Source organism: Podarcis cretensis, assembly GCF_951804945.1.
Source record: "Podarcis cretensis genome assembly, chromosome: 5".
NCBI lineage: Eukaryota > Metazoa > Chordata > Lepidosauria > Squamata > Lacertidae > Podarcis > Podarcis cretensis.
In genome coordinates this window covers 72,878,594-72,906,429 of record NC_137174.1, presented here as the reverse complement: position 1 = coordinate 72,906,429, position 27,836 = coordinate 72,878,594, and the positions used below count along the sequence as shown (strand labels likewise).

The following is a 27,836-nucleotide window of genomic DNA, read 5'->3' as shown; positions in this document are numbered from 1 at the left end:
TGAAAACTAACTCTCTCTCTCTCTCTCTCTCTCTCTCTCTCTCTCTCTCTCTCCTCTCCCATCCTGAGAGGCTTGCAGGAATCTGCCCCTTAGCTGGTTATCATATAAATGTCTATGAATGTCTCACCCAAAACAACAGGACTGCGTAAACAGCTTCTGTTGTACTTGCCAGACCGAATGGCTGGCAAGATTACTACCCTTCCCGATGACAACTGTTCCTTCAGTTGTCACTGGAAATGTGAATCAAATCTGGCATGGATATCTCTGAACATGTGCTCTTCCAACTGAACCTTTTATTTACAGTCATCTCCTAGGCCCACAGCCTTCCTTATATAACATTTCCTGCAAGTATGTGTGGGTTTCACAAAGAATCTTGCAATAGGAACAATTGCACCACTAAGTGGCACAGACATTCCTGCTTAGATTTGGTAGGACATGCTTATTTGTAACATAACTCAGGAATTGACTTCCTAATTGGTAATTGGTTCAACCTTCCTAAACCTCTCCACTTCTCAGCCTCTCTGTTCTCTGTTGCTGCCGCCACTGCTGCCTACCTTTCACTTGGCAATCTCAGTGTCTTTGATTATCTTGACTTCCATTGGCATGTTTCATGTTTTCAGACCCTTTTGGATTTTCATTAGTCCTTTTCCATAACTTGAGAATGATTTTTCAAACATAAGGTATGCTTGATTGAATGCTTTTACTTTTACCTTACACTATTGTTGATGCTGCTGGCTATAGTTAGAATGTTTTCACCACATATGGGAGAGAATCTATGGTCAGAAATTATGTATAAAATGTCTGGTCAGAACGAGTCCTTCCATGAATGAAAAGGGCCTTTGATGAAGCAGCCATTCCTTTCAACAGAAAGAAGGTTGGGGTGTGAGTAATTTCCACTGATCACTGTTCTAGAGGGCACCCCATCCCTCCGCCATAGATTTTATGGGAGGACACGGGGTTCGGTAGAGGGGAAATTGGTGAACCTTGCTGTGGCGTTCGCACAGAGCCCCCATTCATTCCACGGAGCATTGACCCTGCACCACCACGGCTTATCTCTTTCACTGCCACCAACCAGGTTTCCCTGGTAATATATTCAGACTCAGTCAGGTTGTAACGTATTAACAAAGATTCCAGTTTAGTGTGAATGCAAACAAGTTTTAAATACTTTGAAACACTGTACTTCGATTCACTCTCTCTGTCTCTCCTCTGCCTCTGACTCCTCTGCCTCCCACCCACAAGAAACCAACCGAACTAACTGCCAAAACCCCTGTGTTGAGCCTTAAACAGGGTTAGGCTCCACCCCCGGGCTTTCTTATTGGTCAGCCTATTAACACTTTCACTCTCTCCGCCAGTATGACATCTCCGTAATGAGTGGGCAAACGCCACACTTCTCCTCCTTCTGTTAGACAGTGACAGGAATATCTTTCTTGGAGTAGAACTTTGGCCACATGCTCTTGAGAACCGGTCCTATGTCTGGAAATAAGGGGGAAGAAAGATTATCACCCATCTAGGACATTGTAGGGAATATGCAGCCAAATCCTAAGACCATGGGCTTTTTCTTAAGAAAAAGGAGGGTGCAAGTACGTTGCTTTGCTTTGCTTTACATTTCATTTTATTATTTAAACAATTTCTACCCTACCCTAAAAAAATGTCCAGGGCACCTCAGAGCATTTAAAGTAACCTTACAAATTCAATTTAAAACAGCATAAAAGAGAAAGGAAAAAAAAAAGTGAATTCCATAAAATAGTAGCAAAACAACGCCAGCAAAATTAGCAGAATTAGCATAGCAGATTTAAATCAGGCTGTGTGTGTGTGTGTGTGTGTGTGTACAGTGGTACCTCTGGTTACGAACGCTTCTGGTTATGAATGCTTCAGGTTACGAGCTCTGCTAACCTGGAAGTAGTTGCTCCTGGTTGCAAACTTTGCCCCAGGATGTGAATGGAAATCGTGTGCCAGAGGAGCTCACGCAGCGGGAGGCCCCATTAGCGAAAGCGCGTCTCAGGATAAGAACGGTTTCAGCTTAAGAACAGACCTCTGGAATGAATTAAGTTGGTAACCAGAGGTACCACTGTAGTTAGTTACAGCACATCCTTGAATTATATATGCATTATACAGCACATTCCTAAATGATCAGATCAGATCATAGATCATATATTATACTACATTATTATATTAATTACCATTCAGTGCTTCTGTGTTAACCTTGAGTCCTGGTTTTCTGGGTCTGGTGTATATTTCTTTATTGAAGCACCAACCCAGTAGTGAGTTAATACATATTATAGATGACTGGCTTACTCAAGTACTTCATTACAGAGAAATTTAGTTAATAACAACCCCCCCCCCATATTTCCTATGTTTCTAATGTCACCTATATCTGTTTCTGACTTTTATTCTTTCTCCAGTTCCTTTTCTGCTTCTTTCTTTTGCGCCCCCCTCTGCATTTATAGTGGGAGGCTGCAAGCTCCTTTGATTAGTCTGCCTGACGAACCACGAGCTAAGATGGATGAGTTCTCCAAACCAATCGAAGTCAGATTACATTGACAGTAAACAGAAAAAAAGGAAAACTGTGCCCCTCCAAAAAAGCAGAGTGTGGGAGGAAAGGGTGAAGCGAGGGACATAAAGCACAAGCTGGTCTAACTCCAGTAAGATCCTGTCTCTGTCCCACCGGTTGCAACTGATACCTGCTGAAGCCCCTATGATATATTCAGATCCTAAGAGGAGCAAATCTTTGATTTCAATGATGCATTTCCAAGCAAAACACTTGGCAGTGAGGTTCTGCATGCCTATAATATCCGGTCACCCTGTCGTTCATTTTAAAGAAAGGTCTGATAAAGTTCTTGAGTGTTGCACTGTGTTCATATAGTAGCAGATCTTTAGAAGATTTAAGTGCTCCTAATACACGTTTCTCCAACTACTTAAAAGTGGTGACCACAACCTCCTACAGCCATATTTTCAGGAGGCTTCAGCTTGCTAAGCTATTCCTGCAGCAGATAGCATTATAATTTCCAGAAACTAGTGTCGGTAATTCTGATTCAGCGAGACCTGCATCTGAGCCAAAGTGCATAAGATTGTGCTATAAGGCTGTGTGTTCCTGAAGACCCACTAAAGTTACTAGGTATTACTTTTGCAATGCTCTGTGTATCCCAAGGAGGGTGGGAGGGAATGTTCTCCAGCAACGAGTCTTTTTTTCTTTTCTTTTTTGGTGCCAGACATATTTCATTGAAGGTGTCCACCAGACTGGCACTAAAATATTGTCTTAACTGGCCATCTGTCTCGCCTGGTTGAAAAACAGAAAAACAAAAGCATGCCTCATTTATGAAAATAAAAGTTTTTTGGTCTGCTTGGCGTAAAAATTATACTACGGGAATATGAAAAGCAGCTGGGTCTTCTGGAGGAGAATGAAGATGGTAAAGTTCTCTTTTGAAACTTTGGAGGATAGATAGACCCCACCCTGAGCAATTTTGAGGCAACGTTAGCAAATTATACACATATTTTCATTTGCCATAGCTTGCTCTGTTTTTCTAGCCCATGAATAACTGTGTTTTCTGGATAGTTTATATGTGCACAAATTGTGTTGTAGAAAAGGGAGCTGATGTGAAATATCAGTCATAATTGTTAAGAAATGAATGCAAGCTGCTTTTCCTATAGTGCTTTTCCATCTCATTTTTCAGAATTGAGGGTAGCATTTGGGACTGTAACTGGGCAATAAGGTTTTCTCCCCATCCTCTGCAGCTCAGGTCAGTCACTTCATGTTGCTTCTCTTGCACAGCTTTGAACAAAAAGCCAAAAAGGTGTGCTGTGCTCTGTGGCTCTTCTAGAACATTCTGATGTTGCCTCCTTCGCTGTTCTTTATATGCAAATAAGCAATTGTAGGACTTCTACGCACACTATATTTTGCATAATTCACACCTCCCAAAATAACATGTGAACTGAAATATATCTGTCTTTTGAAATTCACATTTTTATGAATTTTGCATTGTAGTTCTCCAGTTGAATATTGTGTACAAAAAAAACATACATTAGGTGTGAAGAAGAAATATGTGTATTAGTGAAAATAACATACAAAAATTGCATTGTATTAGGGAGAATTGTTCTGTAAAGAATGTGTATTTGGCAAAAGTGTGCATTAGGAGCTATTCACACTAAAATGAAAATTCAAACTGACATGAAAATGTGGATGATACTAAAGTTAAGATTGGGGAAAAAATGAGAAACTGAGGAAACCTGAACTTGATAATCACATATCACTGTTTTGTGCACTATTCCGTCTGGCTTTCAATTTGAATTTAGCTTGATCTTTTATTCCCCTTCCTTCCCCCCTCCCCTTTTTATGAAGATTACCCGCTCTGGGATCCCACAGCTAATTCTCCCCTGGTCTCCTCGCTGGCCCAAATATGACTAATTTAGCCAGCTAGCCCTGGTGATCATCTAATGTTTATTGGATGGATTTCCCCCCTAAATTGATTCTTGAATTTTGAATTTATTGTTATTCATGTTTTATACTGTATTTTATGCTGTTTTTTGTTGCATCAATTAAGAGTTTTAAATTTGTTGTTAGCCACCCTGAGCCCGTTTTTCTGAACCGGGAAGGGTGGGGTATAAATAAAATATTATTATTATTATTATTATTACTACAGACTTTCTTACACAGTAACAAGGTAATATACAAAAAAGCAAGAATACGATAAAACTGCAATTCAGAATAAAGCAGCATTTATTTTGCATTGCAAAACATCAGGTTAATTTTTTGTACATGGAAAATGCTGGTTGCATTTCATATTTAGTATTAGCTTTGAGTTGTATTTCTAAATTTAGAGCAAATGCTCTTTCCTGAAATTAATCCTGTTAAACTGTTTTATATGTAAACAGTGCTGAAATCCTGATCAGTTCATAGCATTTAAAGGAGGTTGGAGTAGCGGGTAGGGAATGAGATTTTCCTGCTGAGCAAAAGAACCTGTTTTGTCTGCCAAGTTTTAGACTCAAATGCAGACATCTTGGACTTTGAAATGTCAGCCAACTAGGCCACCAAAGTAACCTGTGATAAACTTTGACTGAGTACTTAAAAAAATGTGTAGCCAGACTGCTTGCACTTTGTCTATTTTTCCTACTAGGTATGAAATCACTTAAGTATAACCCAGACAACAGTTTTGCTGATGTCTCTCTTTCCCTCTGTCTAGCAGCTATGCTTTTAGACCCCAGCGCCCTTAATATAGTTGTATAGACATCAGTCAAAACATGGCCAAATAACTGATTTACTTCTAAATTTTACAAAACTCTTCCTCGGATGTTTCGGTATTTGATAGTCATGCCAGATCATTAGTAATATTGGAACTAGGATTACTGAGAGGAGGATTTCTAGACATAGGATCTCTTCCTCACATGTAAACATTTTTTTAAAATTGCACGTTAGACACAAACACCATTCTGATTTTTTTAAAAAACAAAGGCCTCAGACCTTAAGTCTGCCAATCTCTGTACACAGCCTTAGCCCATGTATAGTTGCCTTCCTTTTTCCTCAGCCCACCCAGCTGGTACATGTGCAAATCCAAGCTAAACCAGAGTTGGGGAAAAAAGATGCTGAACAAATATTGCACCTGATAATTCACTCATATTTGCAAGTTAAGTATCATGAAAGGTAATGTCACATTTTTTCAAAGACTGTGCTTACGACTGAAGTATAATAAATAATTTGTTACACAAACTGTCTAAAGGTGTTTATCCAATCTCACACTTGGTTACCATTGGTTGTTAATCTGTGGTGTGTAGTACCAAGTAGATACATTGTCAGCTGTCATCCCATTGGTTTTTATGAATTAGTTAACTGATTGCAGGAAACAGAAGCTGCTTCTAGTGGTACTGGTAATGGAGTTCTTGCTTATATAGCAGTTGTCCAAAGTCTGCAATCTCTTTCTCAGTTGATTTTTGTGCATTCTCTAGACAAAATGGAATTCTATAAAAAAAGTCTTCACTATACAACCAGGTTAGTTTCAAGGTAATGGTGTACTGCATCTGGTGCTATCGGTTGGGTTACTGTGTGTCGCACAATACAGCATCTAAAGTGGGCTAAAAGTAAGTTGGAAAAATGCAATTAAAAACATCATTTCTATTTAGCACATGCTACTTGTATGCTGAATAATCCAGAATCAAACTGTTTCCTTGAGGAAGCACCTAGTGATTGCAACAGCTTTCAGATCTTCTTTTGGTTGTTGTCTGCGCTATTTCAGATGCTGCTTTTGAGCTTCCTCCATCCACATTTTGAGGCACACAGTCTAAGCCATTGAATATATACTGACACATGTCACTGCATTCCGTTGGGATTATTTCCATCTTAATGTGCATAGGATTGTGCCCTTTATCTGGGATAATGCCTGTTGTCCGCAATCTAGCTGTGATACAGATTAGTAGGATTAATTGCCAATATAATGCAAAATATAGAAGAAGAATAATATAGACGGGAATCTTGCAATAGGAGCTATATGGGTCAGTGAGTCATAATGTTTATTACTCTTGTATTAATAGTCATATTTCCAAAACCAGTCTGAATGTACAAACATGGGAGATGTTTCAAGGGTGTATCTGTTGGAACAGTTACAATGTGGTTTTCTCAGCAAGAGAAACTATTGATCTGTACCAGCCAGTGGTAATGGTGTTGACCTGGAGTCAGTCTAGGTGAGTTATTTGTTACTCATGCAGCAACAGATATTCATTATAAACTATATATGCTGTTAGTTTGCTCTATTTATACAACCATTTAGTGGTCAATTATTAAAAAGTAAAAATTATGTATAGTTATTGGATGTACAATTTGGCAGGGAAGTGATCCTGGCAGAAATTTAGCCAAAGAAACCACACTAACACCAGTCATATTCCATGTTGTGATAGAAACAAATTCTTCTTCTTTAAATGTTTGGAACTGAAGCTCTTTTATCTTTGCAGATGTCAAGGGACTGTAAAAGCACACAATTTCTTGGCTTCTAGTGTAGAAAAGATGCTGTCAACTGAAGTCTGGAAGGAAGAGTAAGAAATTATCTGCCCTTTCACAGGTATACCCATTCATTGCCATTTCAATATAGTGTTGCAAAGTAACCTTGTTGACAGTTCCTGATAGGATGAAGTGCAGTGAGTTTGAGGACTGAAGTGGGCTGGGTGTGATGTTATTCAGACTGTTTTCTCTCCACATACTTTTCAAGGAAACGTTACAGAGGTAAGTGCCTTAGCCATGGGCACAAAATTATAGGAACTATGGCAAAATGAAGGGATTATAAATGGTTTTTGGAAGTAGAAATGGAGAGAGCTCATTGGAACTGATCAGGAATGGAAGGTGGCAAGTTGTCTAGAGGATCCATAGCTGTTGAGAGTCTTCCTCAGGCCACAGATTAGGGCCACAGGGTAGAGTTTTGCGTGTGTGTGTGTGTGTGTGTGTATGTATGTGTGTGTGTGTGTCCACACACAGCCCTGCTCCATACCTCTGGTCATCTTTGTTTCCCTCCACTGAACCCATCCCAATTTGTTTACATCATTTTCGCATTCCACACCTGAATTTCACACATTCCATATTCATGGAATGGATGCACATCTTGTGAAAGTGTAGGCCAGTTGAGAATTATTGGAAAGAAGTTTGATGCATGATGGATTATTGGATAAGATGCAATCTATTGGTTGTTCTATTGAATTACTGCAAACACTGCACAACCTCAGGATAGATCGCCTATTGAAGATCTAATTCTAGATGCAGAGATTGTCTTGGCTGTGTACTAGAATTTCCCTAAGGTTCCATCAATCTCTGAATAGCTAAGAAAGGTTTTGAATCTGGCTGAGATAGAAAAATCTTACTTTGGTTATGAAAAGAGAGCATGACTCCTTATGATGGATGGTTTTGTAGGGAACTTGAATCCATTCATAAATTACTGGACTACTCAGTTCTTTGAAGCAATATGTATATTCAGTTCCATACTAAAAACAAACATTCATTGAGACTTTGATCAAAATGAGATTTTTTTTTTTGAGCTAGCAGTTTAGGTGATGGGAAATAACAAAGAAGAAATGTTGCTAATGCTGTGATTCCCAAGCATATCATGTTTATTCAATCTAACACTTTGTTCTTTTTATAGCATCGCTCTTAGTACTATGCACTACTTTTCTTTAACACCTCTGTCTATTTGAAGCCACTTACTGCATAACACTATTTAGAAGAAGCTGAACATATCTATACGAATTTCCTTAAACAAGCCTCAATAGTTAGTTTAATTATAAGTCATTTAAAAAGTGGTACTTACACAGGGACATTTTGTCTCTGTTGTTGAAACTGCGGATGTGAGCAATAACAAGAAATGACATGATTCATTATGTGTCAAAGACTTTTCTGTAGCTGAGAATTATTATTATTTTTAATTATTGTGCTCAGGTTCTGCTAGCTAGCTTACCATTGGCGTCTGTGAGAACAGGATGCTGGACTAGATGGGCTATTGGCTTGATCCAGCAGGACTCTTCTTAGGTTCATGAACTGAATGGGTATAGCAATATTTAGATGAGCACTGTGAAAATGTAAAGGACACCTGTATGGTTAAGTCCAGTCAAAGGCGACTATGGGGTTGCGGCGCTCATCTTGCTTTCAGGCCAAGGGGGGCGGCATGTGTCCACAGACAGCTTTCTGGGTAATGTGGCCAGCATGACTAAACCGCTTATGGCTCAACAGAACACTGTGGTGGAAACCAGAGCACACAGAAACTCCATTTACCTTCCCACCACAGTGGTACCTATTTATCTACTTGCACTGGCGTGCTTTCGAACTGCTAGGTTGGCAGGAGCTGGGATCATAGCTGTCAACTTTTCCCTTTTTTAAAGGGAAATTCCCTTATTCTGAATAGGATTCCTCTCAAGAAAAGGGAAAAGTTGACAGCTATGGCTGGGATAGAACAACGGGAGCTCTCCCCGTCGAGCAGATTTGAACCGCAACCTTCTGATTGGCAAGCCCAAGAGGCTCAGTAGTTTAGACTACAGCATCACCCGCGTTCCTATGAGCACTGTAAGACCCACATCTCAAGATACACATGCATGACCATTTAGGAGTTCTTATGTGCTCATGTCAGAAACCAGAACTTATGGAATAATGGAAGCAGAAAAATTGGTCTCTGACCCAAGGAATCTAAATTTTAACTGTGGGGGAAGCAAACAGAGGGAATGAAAAAGCCAGAGTAATGAGTGATGAATGTGAGCAAACATAGTGTGGTGTGGTAGTTATTGTGAGGGACTAAGATTCTGGGAGTCTGGGGTTCAGATCCCCAATCAGTCAGGAATCTCACTGAGTGACCTTTCAATCACTGTCTCTCAGCCTAACCCACCTAACAGAGTTGTTGTGAGGAGAAAATGGATGGGGTGGACGGACCATGTGTGCCACCTTGAGCTCCTTGGAGGAAGAATGGATTGTTGTTGTTGTTGTTGTTGTTGTTGTTGTTGTTCTTCTTCTTCTTCTTCTTCTTCTTCTTCTTCTTCCTCTTCCTCTTCCTCTTCCTCTTCCTCTTCCTCTTCCTCTCCTTTCTTTCCATGTATCTCATTTGGGTTGGGAATATGGACGAATGAGGTTTAATGGAATGAGAGAGAGGCAGTAAAATGTATAAATTCTGGAAGTAATTTAGAGGCGTATTTATTTGATTTTTATATCCTTGGTGGCTTTGAGAACTGCATGAACTGGGTAAAGTTTAGCATAGAGAAATAGGTAGTCAGGCATCACATGTCTTCTTTGAGCTTTCTCTGTATTTACTTCTACTGTCTGTAGTCTCAGAAGGAAGAATATTATGCTTTTGTTTATGGCAAACTGTAAAGGCAGGGATGGCTGTTTCAGTACATACACTCCTGTTTCCCAAACAAAAGGGAGAGAGATTAATTCTCAGCAGTTTCAGCTGCCTGGCACGTCCAAGCCAGTCAGAGTATCACCTCAAAACAGCAAGTTCCAGTATGTACGCTAAAGAAGACAATTCATTCCTAAGGTATTTTGAGCTGGTTGATCTTTTCCAGCGGGGGAGGGGGTACTTATAAAAAAGAGAGCACATTACACACTATCACATTCTCAATTCGGGGTTTCATTAATTTTGTTCAGTAAAACATTTCCCACCTAACAGGATACCTCAAATTATCTGTGATACCCAGTGTTTGGCATGTCCAACATAAAAGACTTTCCATTTGTCATATAGTGCTTGTTCAGTTTGATGGGATAGTGCCCCAGTAATGCATCTTGCCGATTCAGCTGCAAATCTTTGCGCCAGGTTTGTGGTAAAGGGCATTTTCTGTGGTTTTGCTGCACAAGTGACGTCACATATATTCTTAATTAAAAAGGACAGTAAGCAGAATATAAGAATTTTATAGCAATGTTTCTTTAAAGTTAATTTTGCTTCACAACCATACCTAATACAACAAATTCTACCTGTGCAAAGGCAACAGAGAAGGACGGGCGTGTTTGCACTAGTAAGAATGGCCAATTTTGGTTTTTCTTACTTTCCCCTTTTCCCTGCCTTCAGTCTGCCAAATTTCTGCATAAGTCTGCAAATTTTTAAAATTGAAAAATCCTCGTGAAAATTCATCAGCACATTTTTTCCAAGTGATTCCCTGTAAAATAATGCATTTTATATGCTACTATCACAAATATATGCATTTTTATGCACACGTTACCATATTGCACACATCTCGGTACACAGTATTTGTTTGGAGGACTGCTTCGCAACATTTGGAGAAGTGCAAATTTCAAAGAATAGTTGTGTTTTGGTTCACATACCGATTCAGAAAATGAGAATTAGGTAGGTTTGTATTCAAATCTGAACCAAACCAGATTTGTCTCCCATCCCTAGATACAAGCGTTATCAATCTGTCCTTCCTTCTTTGTTGTTTATCCTGGCTGCTTTTGCAAACTGCTTCATTTTTTGTTGAGTGCTCTTTCACCAAATTCCCTCCTCACAAGTTTTTACTTGTACACTTCTGCCCAGAGGTGGGAGGAGGGTACTCTGCTCGCATGCTAACTGGGGAGTAGGAAATTGCTTCCTTGATGATGGTAGACCCATTTGACCTTACATCTAGCTCCCACTTTGAACTGGGTTCAACTGGAAATGAGCTAACCCCCTGCCTCTGCCACTCCCCCAGCCATCTCCAGAGATGAGGGGTGGGAGACCTTACAGAGAGAGAATTCTTATACCAGGACTTTTAAGTAATACTTTTAAAAAATACTGGCTCAGATCAGTTTTGATACTCTGCCAAGAAGACATTCCCAAATAATATTCTTTCTGCTTCTGAAGAATATGAGTACCAGAGCGCTGAGAGTGAGGCTATTTGAATTTCTCAGTAGCTGGCGGATACAGGGAGATGAATAGGTACAGCACACTGACAAATCCAATTCTGCCAGAAAGAAACAGCTTCACTTTAAAAACAGCTTTGCTCAATATCTCGAAGATGTGTACAGAAAGCAGCCGTGTAGCATTTATGCAAACAATATGCAGCATGGAGCAACTTGCCTACCCCCTGTCTTGGACACCTCCACCCCCTTTTTATGGTGTAAGCAATATTTTGTACTGATGCATAAGCTTATCTCGTTTTTTAAAAAATAATTGCATAAACAATTATAATAGTTTATTATTTATACGCCGCCCCACCTGGCTCATATTAAAACATTTAAAAAATGTCAAACATTATAAACTTCCCTAAATAGGTCTGCCTTCAGATGTCTTCTAAAATTTGTGTAGTTCTTTATCTCTGTGACATCTGATGGGAGGGCATTCCACAGGGTGGGTGCCACTACTGAGAATGCCCTCTGCCTGGTTCCCTGTAATCTCACTTCTCGCAGTGAGGGAACCACCAGAAGACCCTTGTAATAGGATCTCAGTGTCTGGGCTGAATGATGGGGGTGGACATGCTCCTTCAGGTATACAGGGCTGAAGCCATTTAGGGCTTTATTTATTTTTTTTAAATAAATTTTTATTAAAGTTTCAACAAATTTTATAATAACACAAAAAGCAAAACATCACAACAACAATACAAACAAACAATACAAAACAGAAATCAAACAAAATTAAAAGGTTCAATTCTTGGTTTCATACAGCTTTCTTTCCGGACTTCCTCACATCTCCCTTTTCTGTTTTCAAATTTCCAATTTAGTTTCAGCAGATTTTTCCCCTATTTTAACCAAATTAATATGTCTTAATTTCTTTAAAGTTAACCATTCCTGCTACTATCCACTCATCTTTTTATCTTCCATCCTTAGGTTAACTAAACTGTGATTCTCTTATTTGTTACTAATGAAACATCTTTGCACATTCCTTCAGCTTTGTCACTAATGCCACATTATCTCAATATCCTGCATCATATTAACATTCATATAGTTTACAATGTTTTTGCAGATAATCTTTAAATTTCTTCCATTCTTCTTCTATTTGTTCTTCTCCCGTATCTCGGATTCTGCCAGTCATTTCTGCTAGGTCCATATAGTCCATCAATTGCATCTGCCATTCTTCCAGAGTGGGCAAATCTTGTGTCTTCCAATACTTTGCGATGAGTATTCTTGCTGCTGTTGTTGCGTACATAAAAAAGGTTCTATCCTTCTTTAACACCTTCTGATCGACAATGCCCAGAAGGAAGGCCTCTGGTTTCTTCAAGAAGGTATACCTAAATACCTTTTTCAACTCATTATAGATCATTTCCCAGAATGCCTTTACCCTTGGGCACATCCACCAGAGGTGAAAGAATGTTCCCTCAGTTTCCTTACATTTCCAACATTTATTATCAGGCAGATGGTATATCTTTGCAAGCTTGACTGGTGTCATGTACCACCTATAAATCATTTTCATAATATTTTCTTTCAAGGCATTACATGCCGTAAATTTCATACCAGTGGTCCATAACCGTTCCCAGTCAGCAAACATAATATTATAACCAATGTCTTGTGCCCACTTAATCATAGCTGATTTAACCATTTCATCCTGAGTATTCCATTTTAACAGCAAGTTATACATTCTTGACAATGTCTTAGTTTTAGGTTCTAACAATTCCGTTTCTAGTTTCGATTTTTCCACCTGGAAACCTAGTTTCTTGTCCATGTTAAAAGCCTCTCTAATTTGGTAGTAATGTAGCCAATCTCGCACTCTATCTTTTAGCTTCTCAAAGCTCTGCAATTTCCATGTGTTTCCTTCCTGTTCTAATATCTCCCAATATTTCGGCCATTTGGCCTCCATATTGAACTTTTTCAGAGCCTTAGCCTCCATAGGTGACAACCACCTTGGGGTCTTATTTTCTAGCAAGTCTTTATATCTTATCCAGACATTAAAAACTGCTCTCCTGACAATATGGTTCTTAAATACTTTATGAACTCTTACCTTGTCGTACCACAAATATGCATGCCATCCAAATGCATTATTAAACCCTTCCAAGTCTAGAATGTCAGTGTTTTCAAGAAGTAGCCAGTCCTTAATCCAGCAGAAAGCTGCTGATTCATAGTAAAGCTTCATGTCTGGCAGGGCAAACCCCCCTCTTTCTTTAGATTCTGGCTCCTGTAACGTTAAGACCAAGTCATCTGCAAAGGGCCATTTAGGGCTTTAAAGGTCAGCACTGACGCTTTGAATTGTGCTCAGAAATGTACTGGCAGCCAGTATAGATCCTTTAGGACCGGTGTTATATGGTCCTGGTGGCCAGTTATGAACATTACTGGATGACATTCCATATATATAAGTAAATTAAAGTGCCCCCTTTTTCTACACCGTTCTCAAACATGCATGTGTTTTTGCGTGGTTTAGTGTGTGTGTACATGTGTGTGAATAGAAATGGTGATGAATGTTTTGAGTTGGCATTCAGTTATTCATTATATGTGTGTTCTGCTCTTTCTGTGATGTTCAGGTTGTGATAGTAACCCATGGTCACATGGTGCACTTCATGGTAGAATAGATCTTTTAAATCCAGGACTTCCTGATCTATGACAAACACAGTACTGTACCATATGGCATGGGTAGGGAACCTGTGTCCCTCCAGATATTGCTGGACTACAATTCCCATCATCCCTGATTATTGGTTCTGCTGGCTGGCTGGGACTGATGGGAGTTGAAGTCCAGCAATATCTGGAGGGTCACAGGTTCTCCATCACTGCCATATTGGTTTGCAATATTTTAACAGAGACGGAGATCCAATAGATACACTTTCACCCCATGCATCAGGCATCAATACACAAAAAATCAGCCCATTTCACAACAACTGATATTCAATCCATAAAAGAAAGTGTGCAACAATTTAAATTCAGTCTGGGTTGAAAAATAAAAAATGTGGTTGGCCACATTCAGTCCTGGGATCTGCTGTGTATGTAAAAGAACAGCAGTGGAAAGAGCAGAACAAGCATGTGGGTGGGTGGAGAAGTGTGGTAGTGGGTGAGTGATACCAAAAGCGAGTTCCTTGTTCTTGCTTGCTTTTATCAGAATGCTTTTCCTTTCAACCCAGACTGTATCAAAGCATCCATGCGAATGGGCCAGGTTCACACAGATCACCCCTCCGCACAGCTGAGAAATACATTAGAAGGAACATTGCCGGCTGATTATGACAACAGAGAGGTGGCAACTAGAATCTGCAGCACCTTCTCTCTCAACTCAGGGCTTTCATGTCCTTGTAATCATCAGGTTTTGCTTAAAAAGCACTCCCAGCATCTCTGAGCTGGGGTGACATCACCACAGTGGTATTTTGGGCTTTTGCCAAGTTACTTCTAGGCTTCCACTTTCAGGGTTTCCAGCTGTCGAAATCAGCAACAGTCTCTTTGTATACACAAAACCACAGAACTGTAGAGCTGCAGAGCCCTTTGTCGAATGCTTGCCTGTGTCTGCATTTCATTTTGCCTCAGGTCTTCCTGCCCTTTCTGGAACTTGCCTTTCTGTCCCCATCTCCTGTGCAGCACAGCCTGGCATTCCTGCTGCAGCAGACCCTTATCTCCAGTCACGACAAAGTTCTCTCACTCTCCTGCCCAGGCCCTTACTCTCCTGCCCAGGCCCTTGCAGCATGAACTCCGGTTGCCCCTGTTTACCAGCTGGATCATCCCTACTTTTTGCATGCATGGTGGGCTTCCCTGAATCATTGTCCCTATTTATTTATTTTGCCTTGTTAAGGGCTTAGCACAAACATGTAAATGCAGGCACATGAATGTTCAAGGCGCAACACAGGGCAAAGACTGCCATTTCACATGATGGTGAGGCTCATCATGAAAAGCTTGGTGGTTTATGATCTTTGGGCATCTCTTTAACTGAAAGAAAACACACTTCGGGTTTCTTTACAAAAACAACATGTAGAGAGGATACAAGAGACAGGGCATTTTCAGTTGTAGCCACCCAACTGTAAGGTTACTCTCCCCAAATATGCTTACATGGCATCTTCTTTGGTGTCAATCAGCACCCAACGTACATCTTATTTTCCCAGGCCTTTAAAACACGCCGTAGCTTTAAGCTGTTTTTACTCTGTGCCTTGAATAGTTATGCCACATTTATTGTTTTATTGGGATATTTTTAAAATTTGTATTTCAAATTGCTTTATTTCTTCTTTTGAGCTCTGAGAACTTTGTTGTGGTGAAACCTAGGAATACTGGCTTGGATTCAGACTTCACTTCCATCACCAGAAGTGGAAGAGGAGGAGACTTTTGCTAATTCTCTCTTGTGCCCTTCAGAAATCTGCTCCTGAGGCTTAGGGGACATCTCTCTGGAACAGTTGGGCGGGAGGAGGCACTGGCAGTTGTAGAAGGAAGAGGAAAGTTGGCAAAGTTGCCTCCTTCAGATTGGTGGGATTACTCCACTAGACCAAAAGCCTTCAGTGGATGGAAAGAAACCTTCTGTATTACGGTATTTTAATATTTTGTTGGAAGTCACCCAGAGTGGCTGGGGAAGCCCAGCCAGATGTGCGGGGTATAAATAATAAATTATTATTATTATTATTATTCTGTTCATAGAGGGTGAAGAATGGACAAAAGCCATTTAAAAAATAAATACCTGTGAGTCGAAGAAATGTCATTTTATAGTGTCCAACATGCTATTGCAGATTAACTAAAAATAGCATTCAGCAAAATTAGAGCCTCCTTCAGCAGGGAATGGAGAGGTGGCATGGAGCTCAGTCAGTGGGAAATGGGGTGTTCCAATAAAGTACCTTTTGTTGTTTGGAGGTGTATAGAACTGGATTATGCTTTATGTTTTTAGATATGCTGTAAGCCACCCAGCCAGATGGGCAGGGCATAAATAATAATTTAAAGTTTTGAAATACATTCAACAGGATCATCCATTTAGTATTTCTCTCCTGATTAAATTATATGGTCAGGATTCTCTTCTTTTGTTTAAACAGTATTGTTATCTGGTAGTATCTGCAGTACAATAAGTTTAGAATAATAATGAAAAGTCTCTCTTTTCAACTAGTATATGGTATATACTAACTGGTCTTCAGTTGGTGGGTTGGGAATTACCAGTGGGTTGTCACAGCCTGATCCAAGGCATAACTGTCAACATTTCCCTTTTTCAAAGGGAAATTCCCTTATTCTGAATAGGATTCCTCGCAAGAAAAGGGAAAAGTTGACAGCTATGATCCAAGGTGAGTCACATCAGGAGGATAGTTAAAGATTAAGAAATGGTTCCCCAAATGCATGTTTGGGTCAAAAGTGAGTCCTGGGTATGAAAAGGTTGATGAATTTGGATGCTGCTAACTCAGAGATGGAAAGAAGAAATAGTACGTACCGGAGACGAATGGCAAACTAAGCTGTTGGACTATGCTGAAATGCCAAAACTGACTGGAAACCTCAGGGACCAAGAAGACAAGAAATTCAAAAAAGAATGGGGAAAGTTTATCATTTATTTAGGAGAACTCTGTAAGCAGATGAAAACATTAGCAGGATTTTAATCTCACTTATAATGTAACAGATATTACGGACAACATGGACAGATACAAAATATAGATTACTAAATAAAATGCAGTTGAAAATGTTGACGGTAGGAACCGTGGAGGGGGTGGGGGAAGTCTTGAGATTCAGGGTAATCTCTTTAGATGGATGTGTATTTGGTATGGTTATAAATTTATATTTGTAAAATCAAATAAAAATGATTTCAAAAAAAGAGAGAAAAAGTTGATGAAATCTTCACTCTCTCATAATTACTAACAACATCAAAAGGCACAATGTACCCTCTTTCCAGTGACAGAATTTGACCTGGTCTCTGTAATCTATTCACCTGGAGGTAACATTATAATTGATTAAACAAAGCTGCTGGGGGCTCATTGCTTTCAATAAGAAAACAAGAGTGTTTGCTTCCAGTGGGGCCACATTAGCATTGTTTTAAAATGATTATACTAACTAATACAATAAGGCAAACTCAAAATACAACCGCAGGGCCTTGATGAGAATGTAGATTGACTTGTTCTACTTGGTGGAAAACCCTCTGACCCAAAACACACCACTCCATCTGTCAACGTCTAGGCAGCAACAGCAGGGCAGAAAAATGAATGAGATGGCTTCAGAGGAGTAACTTTCTGAAACACATTTGCTCACTTAACACTTAATCTGTGCCCTGCACTGAAATATTGTTCTCTGCCATATAGCATGGGTAGGTCATTCCCAGAATTAAAAATGACTTGATAGAACAAGAATGAAAATATCCACACTTTTTTTTTTTAAAAAAGCACCACTTTCTTCAAACACTCTGAGTGAAAGAAGCAGTATTTATTTAAGTCAGCCTCCATGCATAGCATAGCATAAATTTGAGATCAGAAGCAACCTCATTCAGAAATCAATGGTAAACATTTCAGTGTCCCAGGGCACTGATGCTGATCTCAAAGGGCTCCTTCAGATGATCTGTTTATTGAGCATTCATCCTGATTCACTTGCACAAAGCTTACATGGTTGTTAGATTATGCCTGGTCTTTACTGAACATTCATTTGAATTCATTTACAGGGCAGTTGCATGGCAATCAGCATTCATCCTGGTTTGCTAATGGGGCATTTAAACATTTCCCCATTGTTCATTCAACACTTTTAAATGCATTTCCCCATCACTTTCCAAACCGCAAAAAGTTCATGGTTTTTGCGTTTGTTTAATGTGGATTTGCCAAGTGATTTGTTGTTGTTGTTTAGTCATTTAGACTAGTCCGACTCTTCATGACTCCATGGACCAAAGCACGCCAGGCACTCCTGTCTTCCACTGCCTCCTGCAGTTTGGTCAAACTCATGCTGGTAGCTTCAAGAACACTGTGCAACCATCTCGTCCTCTGTCGTCCCCTTCTCCTTGTGCCCTCCATCTTTCCCAACATCAGGGTCTTTTCCAGGGAGTCTTCTCTTCTAATGAGGTGGCCAAAGTATTGGAGCCTCAGCTTCAGGATCTGTCCTTAAGAATGAATAGGTTTGATCTTCTCGCTTTAATCCATGTTAAATCAGAAAACCTAAAATTCCACAATGTGCTTGACTTCCTCCTGAAAAATAATGACCGCCTGGAGGCACCCAAGGTCAGCATACTACAATTTTCTTACTTTACTTTACTTTTTTACTTTAAAGTGAGCCTTCACCACCAAATTGCTGAACTACAGTGTGTCAGCAAATTTGATTCTCCTCAATTTGGACTTAATCAGAAGTGTTAGTTTCTTGCACACTATGTGTAAGGGATGCAGGTGGCTTTCCTTACACACTATGTGTAAGGGACGCAGGTGGCACTGTGGGTTAAACCACAGAACCTAGGACTTGCTGATCAGAAGGCTGGCAGTTCGAATCCCTGTGACAGGGTGAGCTCCTGTTGCTCAGTCCCAGCTCCTGCCAACCTAGCAGTTCGAAAGCATGTCAAAGTGCAAGTAGATAAATTGGTACCACTCCGGCGGGAAGGTAAACAGCGTTTCCGTGCGCTGCTCTGGTTCGCCAAAAGCGGCTTAGTCATGCTGGCCAAATGACCCGGAAGGTGTATGCCGGCTCCCTTGGCCAGTAAAGCGAGATGAGCGCCACAACCCCAGAGTCGGTCATGACTGGACCTAATGGTCAGGGGTACCTTTACCTTTACCTTTATGTGTGTTCAATTGCATAGGCATAGCTATGACTGCAGTTGAGAATGCACCACTCAGTTCTCATCATGTATAGATCTGGATTCTGCATAGAAATGTCACAAGCCTACTCCTAGCCCTTTCAGTTTTGGGCTCTTGGATATGCTAGCTATATCCACCTGTTTCTGTGTGTGCATATGAGACATAAGACTCTTTTTTTGTATGTGACATAATAGACTATAAGCCATAAAGGTCCATGCCACAACCAGTTGTAAGATTCCACAGAACTCTTCCTTTTGCATTTGCTCTGGAATGTATGCCTACAATAGCTCACCAATATGTCAGGACATTTTTTAACAACATAGGCAGCCTTTAATTAAACTACTTTGCTTTCCATTGGCCTTTTTGACCTTTTAATGATGGTGTTTGGTTTCCTTGTTTATCTGACATGCTGTTATCATGCTCTTTACATTCCAGGCGTGTTATCTTTCCCATGCATGTGCGTAAAAATCCTCAGATCACAAATCAGTAAACAAAGTAAAACCCTCGAGAAATATCATGTTCTGAAGATACCCTCCTGGAGGAAGTGAGTGACGGGAAAGAAAATGTGGGAGAATAATGACTTCAGAATTCATTTGCTACACATTAGTATGGTAACGTTTCTCACTTTCTATGGTAATGGTCACTTTCTATGAAAAGCCACCTCTCCTACAAACGAAATATGCAACGTTTTATACAAATCTGGAGTTTTGCAAAAGACCTGGGTCTGCTGGTTTTATTGTTATGCTTCTCAAAAATGGTTGTGTTTGCCTCGTGCTTTGCCAACATTCATAGGCTTTTCTAAGGCACACCCCTGTATGCATGAATTGGGGTTTAAGCCCTGTTGAACACAGTGGAACTTGCTTCTGAGTCCCTGTGAATGGGACCAGACTGCATGTATCACAGAAGTTGATCCTCAAAGACGTACACCATATAATGCACCCTGGTTGTAGGATTCCTTCCCTGTGGAAATCCAGCTGTTCATGTTGGTACTATTCAGGCAACAACTTAGATGATACTTGCTAGTTTGGACCTTTAGTACGTTGGTGGAGTAGAGCTCAATAGCTGTTGGTTGCTTTGTATTATTATTATTAGCTGGCAACTGCAGTGGCAGTTCTGCCAGCATGCCCCCTACCTTCCCCTTGCTCTTCTTCTCCCTTTGTCATTGCCTTCTCTCCCTGCTTGCCCCCCTCCAGCAGTTGCAATGGAGCAGTAGGTGGTGGGAGCAGTGGTAGGGGAATGAGCCCCTCTCAGTCTCTCTCCCTACTGGCTTCTTCTCTGATACATGAAACACAGTTGAAAGTAGTGTGCCAAGGGACCTCTGAGAATTGCAGTCTTCCTAAGGTGTTCTAGATCTCCTTGGGAAATTGACTTTCCCACACATTGGATGAGGAAGAAAGATTGAAGAAAAACAGGAGAAACTGAGAGCTGTTGCTACTGGAGAAGGTGGGCATTCTTTTCTGGCTTGGATTCAGATCTGAGCCAGAGAAGAACTCAAGTACATAATGTTTGCCTTGATATGGAAAGCTAGTCTAAGAACATCATCAGTGTGGCCCTCATAGCATGACTTTGGGCACTTCCAGATTGTCATTGTTTAGGGGTGGGACTGAATAACATACTGACAAATTCAGGTTGCACAATTAAAGCTAGCACTCCACCAAAAGAAGTGACAGAAAAATGCAAAACCTCTTAATACATACAGTGGTACCTCGGGTTAAGTACTTAATTCATTCCGGAGGTCCGTTCTTAACCTGAAACTGTTCTTAACCTGAAGCACCACTTTAGCTAATGGGGCCTCCTGCCGCTGCAGTGCCGCCGGACCACAATTTCTGTTCTCATCCTGAAGCAAAGTTCTTAACCTGAGTTAATATTTCTGGGTTAGCGGAGTCTGTAACCTGAAGCATATGTAACCTGAAGCGTATGTAACCCGAGGTACCCCTGCACTGATAGAAACTCTTTGCACAACTGTGTTTCAAAGACAGGCTACTAATGGGTCTGTTGCTGAATATTAGGATGCGGTGTTGTTTTCATGCAAACTTTTCATGCATTCTATATCTGTTTCTTTTTTTTTCTTTTTCTTTTTTATTAAAATTTTTTCCATGAAAAACTCCAGTCATATCAATTTACACATCACATATTTTAGCTTATTGGACCTCCCTCAACTTCTCTGACAATCATTCGTAGTTCGAATCCTATCTTCACATTCCTTAATTTTAATATTGCCATTAAACACTACATTTCTAACCTTATTTGCTTTCTAACAATATTCCTTGTATTTTCACAAAGCTTCTTTAAAGCACACTAGCGTTGTACAGTCCTCACATACAGTTTTCAAATACTCTGTAAATTTTCCCCAGTCCTCAAAAAACCTGTGATCCTTTTGGAATCTGATTTTCCCAGTTAATTTATCCAGTTCTGCATAGTCTGTTAATTTTGTCCTCCATTCTTCCAAAGTCGGTACTTCTTCTTGTTTCCATTTTTGGGACAATAGTGTTCTTGCTGCGGTGATTGCATACTGAAAAAGTTTACAGTCTCTCCTATTTATGTCCATTCTTGTTATTCCCAGCAGAAAGGTTTCTGGTTTCTTAACAAAGCTATATTTTAGCATTTTCTTTAGTTCATTATATATCATCTCCCAGAACCCCCTTACTTTCTTACAATCCCACCACATATGCATGAATGTACCTTCTTTCTCCTTACATCTCCAACATTTGTTACAAGTTTTGTACATTTTTGCTAATTTTACTGGTGTCATATACCACCTATATACCATCTTCATAACATTTTCTTTCAATGTGACACATGCTGTAAACTTCAGGTTTTCATTCCATATTCTTTGCCAATCATCCATTTCTATGTTATATCCTAAATCTTTGGCCCATTGAATCATGACCACTTTTACTTCCTCATCCATTGTATGCCATTCCAACAGAAGTTTATACATTTTGGAAATTATCTTACAATCATTATTGACAATTTCTGTTTGAAATTTTGAATCTTTTTCTTTGTACCCTTTTTCTTTCACATCCTTTTTAAACATTTCACTTATTTGATAGTAGTGCAACCAATCATAAACATGTTCTCTTACTTGTTCGTATGGTTTTAATCTCCACTTCCCCCCTTCCTTCACCACCAAATCTCCATAGGTAATCCAGTCACTTCTCATATTAATTTTTTTGACACCTATAACCTCTAATGGGGATAACCAATGTGGGACCCCCATTTCTAATATATTTTTGTATCTGTCCCAAACTTCCAATAACGATCTCCGGAAGATATGATTTTCAAATGATTTATAACCCTTCTTCTTTTCTTTCCAAAGGTGCGCGTGCCATCCAAATCTGTTATCAAATCCTTCCAAATCCAGGAGCTTTGTATTTTTAAGTTTAATCCATTATTTTAACCAGCAAAGACATGATGCTTCATAATATAACTTCAAATCTGGCAGGGCAAAGCCTCCTCTTTCTTTTGCATCTGTTAATAATTTATATTTGATTCTCGGCTTTTTGCCCTGCCAGACATATCTTGAGATCAACCTTTGCCAATCTTTAAAGATCGCCGCTCCTTTTAATATTGGTATCATCTGAAATAGAAATAACATCTTTGGTAGCACTGACATCTTGATCATTGAGATTCTACCCCATTCTATATCTGTTTCAAAGCAAAAATGACCATCACTCCCACACAGTAATAACGTTAACATTAATTAATATCACACTTTCAAAACAAACGAAGTAGAAAAGGCCTCCAAACATCTGCTGAAGATATTAACACTGGAAGCAAGTGAGCTGGTCAGTGCTATTGTATTACCTTTGTACCATTCTAAAGTACAGTATCATGCTTGCAAAAGAATATCTGTGCAACATAATTCTTGCTTCTGATGGCCTGGAGAATACCTCATAGTAGTTCTCAAAACAAACACACTTCTAAGATATCCTGCAGTTGAGAGAATGTCTGAGGTTGGACCTGAGTGATTGTGTGCTTTTGTAGTAGAGATGTGATATCGTCCATTCACATTATATGTATTGCTTTCTATCCAACAAATGGCCCATGACAAATTGAAAGAAGCCATGCACATTTTTTTCTTTTTTTAAAAAAAGACTTAATACTTTGTTTTTAGGGCTGCATTTTTGACAGCCCCCAAATTGATTGCAAATGAAAACAACAGTATTCCACAAAAAGAAGCCAATTTCAAGAGTTGAATTTGCAGGAAAATGTTACAAAAAGTAGCCTTTATCAAAATTTATTTGAGTGTTAAAATTTAGCAGTTTATTGAGATTTCACAATACCAAATCAGAATATGCCAAAAGCTTGAGCACCTGCTTAACCACCAAATCATATTCAGATGGCCATGCAAAATTTTAAAATATATTTCAATGCAATATTTTTCTTTGATACTTTGAGATTAGAATTTAATTTCGTGTGCAATTTTACATTTAGTGTTTTGATCTGAAGCTCAAACCCAGCATCAGTGTTCAGGTAGCCTGGAAACAATTTTCTCCCTTGAGTGCTAATACAGTGTAACCCACCTTCAGACTGCATGGTGAAGGGTGGATTAAAAAGTCTAATAAATAATTATTTGATTATAAAACTTCATAAATACTCGTATAGCACAGTTTTCCATTCAAAGTCTGAATTCTAATGCGATCCCCACACAGGAGAGCAGGAGAAAGCAGCGTATGACTCTGTAACTTTCATTTAATGTTTCTTATATTTTAGATCCATTCTAGGTTGTGGAAGCAAAAAGAGATTAATAGATTTCTGAGCCCCCTGAACAGTTTTATTAATTGTCTGAGAGCAGAAAGTAATTTGATTTTGTAGAATTTGGTTTTGGAATATAATGTTCAATTGCTTTGGATTACTAAAACTGTAAGTGCTTCGAAGCATGTCTGTTTAGATCTAAATTGTGCAGTTTAGTATGTTGCTGGACGTAGTTTAATTTGTGTATTATTCTTGGTAATAACTAACGGAAAATATCAATGGAACCCCATCAAACTGTTCCTGCTAATTTAAAATTATGGATTTTGAATAGATCTGTAACTTGGATGTTGTTGTTGCTGGAGAAAGCGTGTTCATTAAAATGAGACCCTGAGACTCTGAAAGCTGCTGCAGACTATAAATATGCAGCCTTGAAGAAATATGCCAATAATTCAGGTACAGAGTTTGGAATGTTTAGTTACAGAGTGCAACTAATATTCATTTGCAATTTGAAGGGGGGATTATACGATCTCTCTTCCATCTGCCACTCTTACGGAGGAGCAGTTCCATGCGCAAGAAGCTTGCATAAAGCATGCCAGCGTAAATTAAGCTGATGTAAAGAAATGGCCTTTTAAAATGAGGCATACATCTTTTTCTTTTTAAATTGACATTTGCCATGATGGAATGGAAGAAGGAGGATTCTCCTTGAGGTCACTGTGTTATGCATTATCTTTTACCCTTCTGCATTGAGTCGGTGTCCTGCAACATGGGGCTAGGTTTTTAAAGGTGCCTGTAAAAAAACATTTACAGTGGTACCTCGGGTTACATACGCTTCAGGTTACATGTGCTTCAGGTTACAGACTCTGCTAACCCAGAAATGGTGCTTCAGGTTAAGAACTTAGCTTCAGGATGAGAACAGAAATCTTGCTCCGACGGCACGGCAGCAGCGGGAGGCCTCATTAGCTAAAGTAGTGCTTCAGGTTAAGAACAGTTTCAGAGTAAGAACAGACCTCCGGAACGAATTAAGTACTTAACCCGAGGTACCACTGTATTGTTTAATCTAGCCTTTCAAGGTATGTACAATGTTGACCTGTGCTTTGATCTGGTTTTTAGTCTACTGTTGATTTCAATGTTTTGATCACTTAAAATAGCCATTTTAATGTTTTTTAAACTGATAATTTCATTATTTTATTCTTTTTTTGTAAACTGTTTTGAGGTGTGTTCCCTGCCCCCCCCGGGGGGGGCACACCAATGAAGTGGTCTATAAATTTTATGAAATAAAAAGAGTCTATTTGACAATAAACACATGCTGGAGAATGTAGGTTTGCTCAAGCAACCCCATCCTGTTTGGGGCCCTTACCCTATATTCCACAGGCTTCTGCACTGTAGTCTTCACTTATAACAAGAGTTTGTAGCCCTTTCAATTCTATCTGTGCCCCTGCAGGGAAATTCAATGAATGACATTAAACCTTCATTGGAGGAAACATGGGATTAAATGCCCTAACTTTGAAGTAAGGATGCATCAGTTCCTATTATGCATATTAAAAGTTTGGGGTGTGTGTGTGTGTGTGTGTGTGTGTGTGTATAATCTTGCTCTGCTTTGCTGTTCTTTTACGTTAGCATGATATATGATATTTGCTGCTATTAAGTGAAAATTATGTGAAACAGCTGCAGTGACAGATAAGATTAATTATCTTTTGCACTGCTGACATTTAACCCTGCTTGTAACTTGGGCTGCTGGATCAGGCTTCTGTAGCAAAGAAGGCAGGGCAAACCAGGGCTGCTTGCCTGCCTTAGTAAGGGCATATCTGCAGCAACTTGTCGTGCTTTGACATGGCAGGAAGTGGGAAATGAGGCCCTGAGGCATGCTAAACCCTTCGAAAAAGGAAGGGTATGATATAGGAGGGACCCCACACCAACACTGTTGGGCAGCTTCACGTGGCAGCTGTAAGATTGCAACAAGTATTGCATCGACATACCATTCAGTTGTTTTATGGCCCACAAAAGGTTCCCAGGTAGCCCTCTTATTATTATTTTAAAAAGTGAAGACAGATTGCAGTCACCGGTTTAGGGTGGGACCTGAAAAGACACACTTCAGGTGTCAGCATTCAATGAAATCTGTATAAATATAAATAAATAAAAATAAAAAAATTGTCCAGTAGCACCTTAGAGACCAACTAAGTTTGTTCTTGGTATAAGCTTTCGTGTGCATGCACACTTCTTCACACAAAAGCTTATACCAAGAACAAACTTAGTTGGTTTCTAAGGTGCTACTGGACAATTTTTATTTTTATATATATATATTTCAGCTGCGTCAGACCAACACGGCTACCTACCTGAATCTGAAATCTGTATAGTTTGAAGTGACTGGAAGCAGAAGCACTTACTCCTTTTGGAAATAAAGCATTGTCCAGACCCATAAAAATTTTATTCACAGTTTTACTTGTGGAACTTCCTTCACAACAGAATTAAAACATCAAAGGTACATAAAAAAACACCTGTACAATATCTTGTGCTGTCCATCACAGGCTCAGCATCTTAGAAAATATGAAATAATTCAAACAGACCTTTAGGCATCCATTTTGCCTGGAGCTGTTTTCTTGGGGAGCTTCATCTTCATCCTCCTCCCATGGAGATTTGAGATAAGAGACTCAAAGGCAACTCCCTTCAGAATGGAGATTTGCAATCAAATACCTTTGTCACCTGATCTAAGGTTACTCACTCACATGTCAGCTAGCAAAAAAACAACAATTAGTTAATTATCAACTCGGCAAGAGCTCAGAGTGCTCTTCTTGCTGTTCTTTCAGTGGAATCTCCCCATGTTAAAGCTTTTCACTACACAGACATTCCCATTTCAATGTCAATTAAAAGAATTATACTTAACAAGGAATTCCACAACTTAGCAGGCATGTCCAAATTCCATTTTGGGGGCCTAATCCGGTTGGTTTAATCCGGCCCTTGCCAGATTATTTCCTGGGGTAAAATCCTAAAAAACCTCAACAACTTCAACCCTAAAAGCTCAACAACTTTGGGGTAAAATCCTAAAAAAAGCTCAACTTCAATTCTAAAGAAAGGTCAACAACTTTGGTTGGCCATTTGGTCAGCCCTCACGGCCCTTCATCAAATCTGGCCCTCTTTGAAAAAAGTTTGGACACCACTAGGGGTGCAACAGAGAATGCCTCTCTTGGGCCCCCCTCCAAGGAGGTGGTACCAATCTTAACACCCAGGAGGATCTGGAGGGGAGGGAGCCAGCATTTAGGGCTTTAAACACTAATGTGAGCACCTTGAACTGGTCTGGAAATGAACCAATGGTGATGAAGAGGAGTCTCCTTTAAAATACGCCAGCCACATAATACTGTTATGAGTGCTTTCATTAGAACATTATGCAGTCATTAGCTATGGATATAATGCATGCGCTGGTAAAGGGGAGTGGGGCTGCCCTGTTCCTTCTGCCTAAGTGTTCATACCACTTAGATCTGCCACCCTGCATCTGGATGTCTGCAAAATACCACTGATGGCGTGAGTTAACTCGGTGCATGTAACCATGCTTCTGTATGTTTAGGCAAGAGCCAACAGTAGGGTGCTGCTGGAGAACTGCCACTTACCAGAATGGAGCAGGAGCAGGGCAGGAGGGCAGGGGCACATTAGTGGGACCACTGGATCACTTCCTAATGGCTCTCCTGCCATGGGACAGCAATGCCATGGCTGGGAGGCCAGTTCTGCAGCCCCTCCAGCTGCTCCTGAGCTGAACCACTAATGCATAAGCTCCCCTCTGCAGAAGTCTGTAGAGATGCAGTGTGGGCGAGGGCCACCGGTACAGCTCTGCTCTCCCTTATCTTGCATACATGGATAATGATTGACTAGGGCTTAAGCTGTACAACAAACCAGCTTTCAGGTATAACAAAGAACTTCAATACCTTTGGAAATGTTTCCTTGCACTTCTATCATAGCTAGAAACGAGCAAATTGGAACAGTTCATTTCCTCATTCTTCCAATCTTAAATTCAGTTTGTCGCATCCTACATCAGTTTGATTTTTTTTAATAAAAAAAAACCATCAGAAAATTCATCCTCACATTTTTTTCTAATGCACACATTTCTGCAT

General features: G+C 39.8%; 2 long non-coding RNA genes across 2 annotated transcripts in view; both read right to left on the bottom strand.

The window, feature by feature from the left end:
- The window catches only part of LOC307216094, a 387,485-nt gene that overhangs the window by 198,741 nt on the left and 160,908 nt on the right, over positions 1-27,836 (bottom strand). The gene's annotated exons all lie outside the window — the stretch shown is intronic.
- LOC307216087 lies at positions 1,234-27,484 on the bottom strand. Its single transcript, XR_013838901.1, has 3 exons — positions 27,339-27,484; positions 3,123-3,277; positions 1,234-1,473 (listed from the first exon to the last, which is right to left on the bottom strand). It is a non-coding gene; the product is annotated as an uncharacterized lncRNA (long non-coding RNA).